The sequence below is a fragment of the Heterodontus francisci genome, chromosome 39, assembly GCF_036365525.1.
Source record: "Heterodontus francisci isolate sHetFra1 chromosome 39, sHetFra1.hap1, whole genome shotgun sequence".
Taxonomy (NCBI): domain Eukaryota; kingdom Metazoa; phylum Chordata; class Chondrichthyes; order Heterodontiformes; family Heterodontidae; genus Heterodontus; species Heterodontus francisci.
Window position 1 is genome coordinate 38,065,763 of NC_090409.1, and position 11,881 is coordinate 38,077,643.

At 47.3% G+C, this 11,881-nt stretch overlaps 1 long non-coding RNA gene across 1 annotated transcript; it reads right to left on the reverse strand.

Annotated features, from left to right (window-relative positions):
• Window positions 1-3,103: 3,103 nt before the first annotated feature.
• Window positions 3,104-11,876, reverse strand: LOC137352745 (uncharacterized). The gene is made up of 2 exons (XR_010969771.1): window positions 7,304-11,876; window positions 3,104-7,159 (listed from the first exon to the last, which is right to left on the reverse strand). It is a non-coding gene; the product is annotated as an uncharacterized lncRNA (long non-coding RNA).
• Between the last annotated feature and the right edge of the window lie 5 nt (window positions 11,877-11,881).

Sequence of the window (11,881 nt, forward strand, 5' to 3'; positions counted from 1 at the left end):
GGGATGTGCAATAATGCTGGCCTGGCCAGCGACGCCCACATCCCATGAATGAAAAAAAAGACAGTGGGGGGTGAGTGTGGGGGCGGACTAACTTAGTGCAGTGAGACAGGGACACCAGCAGATGGAGATGGTGAGAGGGGGCAGTAACTGGGTGCAGTGAGATAGGGACACCAGCCGATGGAGATGGTGAGAGGGGGCAGTAACTGGGTGCAGTGAGGCAGGGACACCAGCAGATGGAGATGGTGAGAGGGGGCAGTAACAGAGTGCAGTGAGACAGGGACACCAGCAGATGGAGATGGTGAGAGGGGGCATTAACTGGGTGCAGTGAGGCAGGGACACCAGCAGATGGAGATGATGAGTGGGGGGCAATAACTGAGTGCAATGAGATAGGGACACCAGCAGATGGAGATGGTGAGAGGGGGCAGTAACTGAGTGCAGTGAGACAGAGAGACCAGCAGATGGAGATGGTGAGAGGGGGGCAGTAACTGCAGTGAGACAGGGACACCAGCAGATGGAGATGGTGAGCGGGGGCAACAGTAACTGCAGTGAGAGAGGGACACCAGCAGATGGAGATGGTGAGCGGGGGCAACAGTAACTGCAGTGAGAGAGGGTCACCAGCAGATGGAGATGGTGAGCGGGGGCAACAGTAACTGCAGTGAGAGAGGGACACCAGCAGATGGAGATGGTGAGAGGGGGCAGTAACTGAGTGCAGTGAGACAGGGACACCAGCAGATGGAGATGGTGAGAGGGGGCAGTAACTGAGTGCAATGAGATAGGGACACCAGCAGATGGAGATGGTGAGAGGGGGCAGTCACGGAGTGCAGTGAGATAGGGACACCAGCAGATGGAGATGGTGAGAGGGGGCAGTAACGGAGTGCAATGAGATAGGGACACCAGCCGATGGAGATGGTGAGAGGGGGCAGTAACTGGGTGCAGTGAGGCAGGGACACCAGCAGATGGAGATGGTGAGAGGGGGCAGTAACAGAGTGCAGTGAGACAGGGACACCAGCAGATGGAGATGGTGAGAGGGGGCATTAACTGGGTGCAGTGAGGCAGGGACACCAGCAGATGGAGATGATGAGTGGGGGGCAATAACTGAGTGCAATGAGATAGGGACACCAGCAGATGGAGATGGTGAGAGGGGGCAGTAACTGAGTGCAATGAGACAGGGACACCAGCAGATGGAGATGGTGAGAGTGGGCAGTAACTGCAGTGAGACAGGGACACCAGCAGATGGAGATGGTTAGAAGGGGGCAGTAACTGCAGTGAGACAGGGACACCAGCAGATGGAGATGGTGAGAGGGGGCAGTAACAGAGTGCAGTGAGACAGGGACACCAGCAGATGGAGATGGTGAGAGGGGGCATTAACTGGGTGCAGTGAGGCAGGGACACCAGCAGATGGAGATGATGAGTGGGGGGCAATAACTGAGTGCAATGAGATAGGGACACCAGCAGATGGAGATGGTGAGAGGGGGCAGTAACTGAGTGCAGTGAGACAGAGAGACCAGCAGATGGAGATGGTGAGAGGGGGCATTAACTGGGTGCAGTGAGGCAGGGACACCAGCAGATGGAGTTGATGAGTGGGGGGCAATAACTGAGTGCAATGAGATAGGGACACCAGCAGATGGAGATGGTGAGAGGGGGCAGTAACTGAGTGCAGTGAGACAGGGACACCAGCAGATGGAGATGGTGAGAGGGGGCAGTAACTGAGTGCAATGAGACAGGGAAACCAGCAGATGGAGATGGTGAGAGGGGGGCAGTAACTGAGTGCAATGAGACAGGGAAACCAGCAGATGGAGATGGTGAGAAGGGGGCAGTAACTGCAGTGAGACAGGGACACCAGCAGATGGAGATGGTGAGAGGGGGCAGTAACTGAGTGCAGTGAGACAGGGACACCAGCAGATGGAGATGGTGAGAGGGGGCAGTAACTGGGTGCAGTGAGGCAGGGACACCAGCAGATGGCGATGGTGTGCGGGGGCAACAGTAACTGTAGTGAGAGAGGGACACCAGCAGATGGAGATGGTGAGCGGGGGCAACAGTAACTGCAGTGAGAGAGGGACACCAGCAGATGGAGATGGTGAGCGGGGGCAACAGTAACTGCAGTGAGAGAGGGTCACCAGCAGATGGAGATGGTGAGCGGGGGCAACAGTAACTGCAGTGAGAGAGGGACACCAGCAGATGGAGCTGGTGAGCGGGGGCAACAGTAACTGCAGTGAGAGAGGGACACCAGCAGATGGAGATGGTGAGAGGGGGCAGTAACTGAGTGCAATGAGAGGTGAACCCATCAGGCAGAAAGGACAAATGAATTCGACAGCCACGCAGGGCATCCCTGTTGCTCTGACGTGCCGCTGTATTTAACACATTGGAAAAGGAGGAAGCAATTCAAGGAGATGAATGGCCTCCTCCTGTTCCTGTGCTCGAAGCACAGGCAATTCGATCGCAGTGTTCATAACCCTGAGCTGCCCCCGTACCGCACCCCCCACCCCCCCCACAACAAGTGTTTCACAGTCGATGATGTACTTCTGTAGTGTGGCCACTGTTGCAATGTAACAGGCAGATTTGTGCACAGCAAGCTCCCACAAACAGCAAGGAGACATATGACCTCATCATCTGTTTTGAAGTGATGGCTGAGGGATAAATAATAACCGGAAGACGGGGGCGAAATTTCTCTGCTTTGATCAAAAAAGATTGGCCGTGCGATCTTTTACATTCACCCGTTAGGGCAGACATGGCCTCGATTTTAACATCTGACGTGGAACAGTGTTCGTAGCTTGTCAATTTCCCGCAATAAAGAATCAAGACTGAGTCATTGAGTAAAAAAGGGCTGGACATGGGGAATAATTGAACCAGGGACGGCAGCCATAATTATTCCCGCTGTAAAATTGTCCTTTTTATTCATAGTTTAATCTCAAAACTTACTACAGTGCCATCACTGGCTGGAGGGTATAATTACAGTGTGACATGTTTACATAATTAATTCCCATTGCAAGAAAAGGACATGACATTGGAAGAAGTTGACAGAATACAAGATTTTTTTTTATCAACAGATTCAATGTACGGATTCTACCAAAAACCTTTGAGAGTGACATTAAACAGCAGAAACTTTTAAACATTAAAACTTTTATTAGTTTTGAACACTTTTTTTTGGTAATTTGTTTACAAAATGGTTTACAAGAAAACGGGCAGAAAATGGCTGATGGTACTTCAGGTCAAAGGGGAAATAATATACAATACACAGAAAGCAGTCTAAAACGTCAGGGTCATGATCTACTTTAATTTCTATAACCCAGTGAAGTGTGTTTGCGAGTGTGTATGAGTGTGAATCGGTCTGTGTGGACGAGAGTGTGTGTGTGTGTGTGTGTATATGAGTGTGAGTCAGTCTGTGTGGATGAGAATGTGTGTGTATATGTGAGTGGCAGTCTTTGTGTGTGAGTGTGAGTCAATCTGTGTGCGCGCGTGTGTGTGTGTGTGTGTGTGTGTGTGTGAGTCGGTCTGTGTGTGTGTGTATATGAGTGTGAGTCAGTCTTTGTGGATGAGAATGTGTGTGTATATGAGTGTGAGATGGTCTGTGTGGACAAGAGTGCATGTGTGTGTGTGTGTGTATATGAGTGTGAGTCAGTCTGTGTGGATGAGAATGTGTGTGTATATGTGAGTGTCAGTCTTTGTGTGTGAGTGTGAGTCAATCTGTGTGTGTGTGTGTATATGAGTGTGAGTCAGTCTTTGTGCATGAGTGTGAGTCAATCTGTGTGCGCGTGTGTGTGAGTCAATCTGTGTGTGTGTGTGTGTATATGAGTGTGAGTCAGTCTTTGTGCATGAGTGTGAGTCAATCTGTGTGCGCGTGTGTGTGAGTCAGTCTGTGTGTGCACGTGTGTGTGTGAGTGTGAGTCAGTCTGTGTGCACATGTGTGTGTGTGTGTGTGTGTGTGTGTGTGTGAGTCGGTCTCTGTGTGTGTGTGTGAGTGTGAGTCAGTGTGTGTGTGTGTGTGTGTGTGAGTCGGTCTCTGTGTGTGTGTGTGAGTGTGAGTCAGTGTGTGTGTGTGTGTGTGTGTGTGAGTGTGAGTCAGTGTGTGTGTGTGTGTGAGTGTGAGTCAGTGTGTGTGTGAGTGTGTGTGTGTGTGAGTGTGAGTCAGTGTGTGTGTGTGTGTGTGTGTGTGTGAGTGTGAGTTGTTCTGTGTGTGTGTGTCAGTGAATTGTTGGTTAATTTCAGTTTGGACCCCTTTCAGGGATGGTCACTGGTCATAGTAAGGAATTTTGTTAATTAAATAAATTGTTGAGACACAGATTCTGTCCTTATCCTCCCTCCAGCTATAATTTACATTTCTCCCACCTTAACTTCATAAATGGAATGATATTTTGCCGAACATGTTCTACAGCAGAATAAATTTCGGTGAAGACTCTGACCGTTTAATCACTGGGCCTCAGTCAGCAAAACTAACCTGGGTCTCCAACTCTTTGTAAATCAGCTGTTCTCTCATCCTGCTGTAACTACTGTCCCACTCACACACATAAACATAAAATAACCCCCTCCCTCTCACACACTCAAAATAATCTCTCTCTCTCTCACACACACAAAATAACCCCCTCCCTCTCACACACATACACACAAAATAACCCCCTCCCTCTCACACACATACACACAAAATAACCCCCTCCCTCTCACACACATACACACAAAATAACCCCCTCCCTCTCACACACTCAAAATAATCTCTCTCTCTCTCACACACTCAAAATAATCTCTCTCTCACACACACAGAATAACCTCTCTCTCTCACACAGAATAACCTCTCTCTCTCACACACACAGAATAACCTCTCTCTCTCTCACACACACAGAATAACCTCTCTCTCTCACACACACACAGAATAACCTCTCTCTCTCACACACACAGAATAACCTCTCTCTCTCTCACACAGAATAACCTCTCTCTCTCACACACACAGAATAACCTCTCTCTCTCTCACACAGAATAACCTCTCTCTCTCACACACACACAGAATAACCTCTCTCTCTCACACACACAGAATAACCTCTCTCTCTCTCACACAGAATAACCTCTCTCTCTCACACACACACAGAATAACCTCTCTCTCTCTCACACACAGAATAACCTCTCTCTCTCTCTCACACAGAATAACCTCTCTCTCTCACACAGAATAACCTCTCTCTCTCTCACACACACAGAATAACCTCTCTCTCTCACACACACAGAATAACCTCTCTCTCTCACACAGAATAACCTCTCTCTCTCTCTCACACAGAATAACCTCTCTCTCTCTCTCTCACACAGAATAACCTCTCTCTCTCTCTCTCTCTCTCTCTCTCTCTCACACAGAACAACCTCTCTCTCTCTCACACACAGAATAACCTCTCTCTCTCACACACACAGAATAACCTCTCTCTCTCTCTCTCTCACACACAAAATAACCTCTCTCTCTCTCACACAGAATAACCTCTCTCTCTCACACACCCAGAATAACCTCTCTCTCTCTCTCTCACACACACAGAATAACCTCTCTCTCTCACACAGAATAACCTCTCTCTCTCACACACACAGAATAACCTCTCTCTCTCTCACACAGAATAACCTCTCTCTCTCACACACACAGAATAACCTCTCTCTCTCACACACACAGAATAACCTCTCTCTCTCTCACACACAGAATAACCTCTCTCTCTCTCTCTCTCTCTCTCACACAGAATAACCTCTCTCTCTCTCTCTCACACAGAATAACCTCTCTCTCTCTCTCACACACAGAATAACCTCTCTCTCTCACACAGAATAACCTCTCTCTCTCACACACACAGAATAACCTCTCTCTCTCTCACACAGAATAACCTCTCTCTCTCACACACACAGAATAACCTCTCTCTCTCACACACACAGAATAACCTCTCTCTCTCTCACACACACAGAATAACCTCTCTCTCTCTCTCTCACACAGAATAACCTCTCTCTCTCTCTCTCTCTCTCACACAGAATAACCTCTCTCTCTCACACAGAATAACCTCTCTCTCTCTCTCTCTCTCTCTCACACAGAATAACCTCTCTCTCTCTCACACAGAATAACCTTTCTCTCTCTCTCACACAGAATAACCTCTCTCTCTCACACACACAGAATAACCTCTCTCTCTCTCACACACAGAATAACCTCTCTCTCTCACACACACAGAATAACCTCTCTCTCTCACACACAGAATAACCTCTCTCTCTCTCACACACAGAATAACCTCTCTCTCTCACACACACAGAATAACCTCTCTCTCTCTCTCTCTCACACAGAATAACCTCTCTCTCTCTCTCACACACAGAATAACCTCTCTCTCTCACACACAGAATAACCTCTCTCTCTCACACACACAGAAGAACCTCTCTCTCTCACTGACACAGAATAAACTCTCTCTCTCACACACACAGAATAACCTCTCTCTCTCTCACACAAAATAACCTCTCTCTCTCTCACACAGAATAACCTCTCTCTCTCACACACACAGAATAACATCTCTCTCTCTCTCACACACACAGAATAACCTCTCTCTCTCTCACACAAAATAACCTCTCTCTCTCTCACACAGAATAACCTCTCTCTCTCACACACACAAAATAACCTCTCTCTCTCTCACACAGAATAACCTCTCTCTCTCACACACACAGAATAACCTCTCTCTCTCTCTCACACAGAATAACCTCTCTCTCTCTCACACACAGAATAACCTCTCTCTCTCTCTCACACAGAATAACCTCTCTCTCTCTCACACACAGAATAACCTCTCTCTCTCTCACACAGAATAACCTCTCTCTCTCACACACAAAATAACCTCTCTCACACACACACAAAATAACCTCTCTCACACACACACAAAATAACCTCTCTCTCTCACACACAGAATAACCTCTCTCTCTCACACAGAATAACCTCTCTCTCTCTCACACACAGAATAACCTCTCTCTCTCTCACACAGAATAACCTCTCTCTCTCACACACACAGAATAACCTCTCTCTCTCTCACACAGAATAACCTCTCTCTCTCACACACACAGAATAACCTCTCTCTCTCTCTCACACAGAATAACCTCTCTCTCTCTCACACACAGAATAACCTCTCTCTCTCTCTCACACAGAATAACCTCTCTCTCTCTCACACACAGAATAACCTCTCTCTCTCTCACACAGAATAACCTCTCTCTCTCACACACAAAATAACCTCTCTCACACACACACAAAATAACCTCTCTCACACACACACAAAATAACCTCTCTCTCTCACACACAGAATAACCTCTCTCTCTCACACAGAATAACCTCTCTCTCTCACACAGAATAACCTCTCTCTCTCTCACACACAGAATAACCTCTCTCTCTCTCACACAGAATAACCTCTCTCTCTCACACACAAAATAACCTCTCTCTCTCACACACACAAAATAACCTCTCTCTCTCACACACAGAATAACCTCTCTCTCTCACACAGAATAACCTCTCTCTCTCTCTCTCACACAGAATAACCTCTCTCTCTCTCACACACAGAATAACCTCTCTCTCTCACACACACAGAATAACCTCTCTCTCTCTCTCACACAGAATAACCTCTCTCTCTCTCTCACACACAAAATAACCTCTCTCTCTCTCACACACAAAATAACCTCTCTCTCTCACACACACAAAATAACCTCTCTCTCTCACACACAGAATAACCTCTCTCTCTCACACAGAATAACCTCTCTCTCTCTCTCACACAGAATAACCTCTCTCTCTCTCTCTCTCTCTCACACAGAATAACCTCTCTCTCTCTCTCACACAGAATAACCTCTCTCTCTCTCACACACAGAATAACCTCTCTCTCTCACACACACAGAATAACCTCTCTCTCACACAGAATAACCTCTCTCTCTCTCACACACAGAATAACCTCTCTCTCTCTCACACACAGAATAACCTCTCTCTCTCTCACACACACAGAATAACCTCTCTCTCTCTCACACAGAATAACCTCTCTCTCTCACACAGAATAACCTCTCTCTCTCTCACACACAGAATAACCTCTCTCTCTCACACAGAATAACCTCTCTCTCTCTCACACACAGAATAACCTCTCTCTCTCTCACACACAGAATAACCTCTCTCTCTCACACACACAGAATAACCTCTCTCTCTCACACACACAGAATAACCTCTCTCTCTCTCTCACACAGAATAACCTCTCTCTCTCACACACACAGAATAACCTCTCTCTCTCTCTCTCACACAGAATAACCTCTCTCTCTCACACACACAGAATAACCTCTCTCTCTCTTTCACACACAGAATAACCTCTCTCTCTCACACACACAAAATAACCTCTCTCTCTCTCACACACAGAATAACCTCTCTCTCTCACACACACAGAATAACCTCTCTCTCTCTCTCACACACAGAATAATCTCTCTCTCACACTCACACACAGACACAGACACATTCTCTCTCACACTCACACACACACATTCTCTCTCACACTCACACACACAGACAAATTCTCTCTCACACTCACACACACACACAGACACATTCTCTCTCACACTCACACACACACATTCTCTCTCACACTCACACACACAGACAAATTCTCTCTCACACTCACACACACACACAGACACATTCTCTCTCATACTCACACACACACATTCTCTCTCACACTCACACACACACACAGACAAATTCTCTCTCACACTCACACACACACACAGACACATTCTCTCTCACACTCACACACACACACAGACACATTCTCTCTCACACTCACACACACACACAGACAAATTCTCTCTCACACTCACACACACAGACACATTCTCTCTCACACTCACACACACACACAGACACATTCTCTCTCACACTCACACACACACATTCTCTCTCACACTCACACACACACATTCTCTCTCACACTCACACACACACATTCTCTCTCTCTCACACACACACACACACACATTCTCTCTCACACTCACACACACACACAGACACATTCTCTCTCACACTCACACACACACACAGACACATTCTCTCTCACACTCACACACACACATTCTCTCTCACACTCACACACACACACAGACAAATTCTCTCTCACACTCACACACACACATTCTCTCTCACACACAAACTCACACACACACATTCTCTCTCACACTCACACACACACATTCTCTCTCACACACACACTCACACACACACATTCTCTCTCACACTCACACACACACACAGACAAATTCTCTCTCACACTCACACACACACATTCTCTCTCACACACACACTCACACACACACATTCTCTCTCACACTCACACACACACACAGACAAATTCTCTCTCACACTCACACAGACAAATTCTCTCTCACACACACACAGACACATTCTCTCTCACACTCACACACACACACAGACAAATTCTCTCTCACACACACACAGACACATTCTCTCTCACACTCACACACACACATTCTCTCTCACACACACACTCACACACACACATTCTCTCTCACACTCACACACAGACAAATTCTCTCTCACACTCACACACACACATTCTCTCTCACACACACACACACACACACACATTCTCTCTCACACTCACACACACACACAGACAAATTCTCTCTCACACTCACACACACACACAGACACATTCTCTCTCACACTCACACACACACATTCTCTCTCACACTCACACACACACACACAGACAAATTCTCTCTCACACTCACACAGACACATTCTCTCTCACACTCACACACACACATTCTCTCTCACACTCACACACTCACACACACACATTCTCTCTCACACTCACACACTCACACACACAAATTCTCTCTCACACTCACACACACACAGACACATTCCACCTCTCTCTCTCACACAGATACATTTTCACATGTAATCTTATAAAGGTTATCACACACACAATCACATATTCACACTGTCACATGCAGACATCGTCTCTCGCCCTCTCTCTCTCTCCTGCACACACAGGATCACATCTGAACCGTGTCACAGTACCTGAAATCTTCGAATTCCATATTTATGTGGCTCACTCTCTGAATCACCCTTTTACTCAAAAAAAAAAGCTCAATTCCTTGACATATACGACGGGTTCTGCAATATCATATTGTTAACTGCTTTGCTCTGAGCTGTCAATCAGATGGGGTTACCTCCCCCCGACACTCTGACTAACCCCAGGGTCCGCTTTCAAAAGCAGATCATAAGACCTGGGGTGCAATCCCAGGATACCTCACAGGAGTGGTTATCAAACACAATTCGATTCCGAGCCACGTCAGGAGATATTAGGGACTGGCGACCAAAAGCTTGGTCAGAGAGGTCGGTTTTTAAGGAGCGTCTTAAGGGAGGAGAGAGAGAGAGAGAGAGAGAGAGAGGCGGAGAGGTTTAGGGAGGGAATTCCAGAGCTTAGGGCCCCAGGCAGCTGAAGGCACGGCCGCCAATGGTGGAGCGATGGGAATCGGGGGATGGGCAAGAGGCCGGAATTGGAGGGCAGAGATCTCGGAGGGTTGTAGTGGCTGGAGGAGGTTACAGAGATAGGGAGGGGTGTAGGGGCTGGAGGGAGTTACAGCGATAGGGAGGGTTGTAGGGGCTGGAGGAGGTTACAGAGATAGGGAGGGTTGTAGGGGCTGGAGGAGGTTACAGAGATAGGGAGGGGTGTAGGGGTTGGAGGAGGTTACAGAGATAGGGAGGGTTGTAGGGGCTGGAGGAGGTTACAGAGATAGGGAGGGTTGTAGGGGCTGGAGGAGGTTACAGAGATAGGGAGGGGTGTAGGGGCTGGAGGAGGTTACAGAGATAGGGAGGGCTGTAGGGGCTGGAGGAGGTTACAGAGATAGGGAGGGCTGTAGGGGCTGGAGGAGGTTACAGAGATATGGAGGGGGCGAGGAGGTCATGGAGGGATTTGAAAACATGGCTGTGAATTTTAAACTCGAGGTGTTACCGGACTGGGAGTCAGTGTAGGTCAGTGAGTAACAGGGGGTGACGGGTCAACGGGACTGGGTGCGAGTTAGGACACGGTGGTGGGGGGTGGAGTTTAAGCAGAGATGTGACAATAACTTGGGCACTTGTGCTTCCGAAAATGGATGCAGAGAAATGCAAAACAGGGAAAAAGGGGCTTGAAGAAAATTTCACTGAGCTCGACACGGCTTCATCGAGCTGTGCTAAATTTGTCTCTGTTCAGAGAGCACGCTGGTATCACTGGGATTGGTCACCCTTGTGTCTTTGTGTATATGACCCGTCTTCCTGTCTGTTACAATTCTGCTATTGTCTCCACTGAAGTCAACAGCAGAAAATCTCCTGATTCTGAAAACAGGGGCCAAAATCTGACAACGGATAGTCTCAGGAAATCATGTCAATTATATTAAACAGTCAAAGAATGATGATAAATGAAGATTAACATAAACCGTGGGTAAAGACTATCGTCATCCTCGACACTCTCATTAACTTAATATTAAACCTAAGTGCTGGTATCTGGTAATTTGATAACGCATTAATCCCTTGTATTTTTTAAAAAATATTTCATACAGTTATTCTGTACATAACCCAACAGCCAGTTCACAGAGAAATACTCGACACCGGATAATCTGGTGAATTGGCAGTTCACTTTAGATGGCCTTTTGAAGTAACTCCCACTCCCAGTACAATCAACGAGTCATCCAAATTAATCCAGTGGAACTGGGACAGACTGCATCTCCAATTTTTAAAAAAAGCATTGAAATCACAGTTCTTAACAATACTTGCACAATGATCCAGCACAGGAGGAGTCCATTCAGCCCATCGCCCCTGTGCTGGCTCTTTGAAAGATCTATCCAATTAGTCCCCATTCTCCCCCCCGGCTCTTTCCCC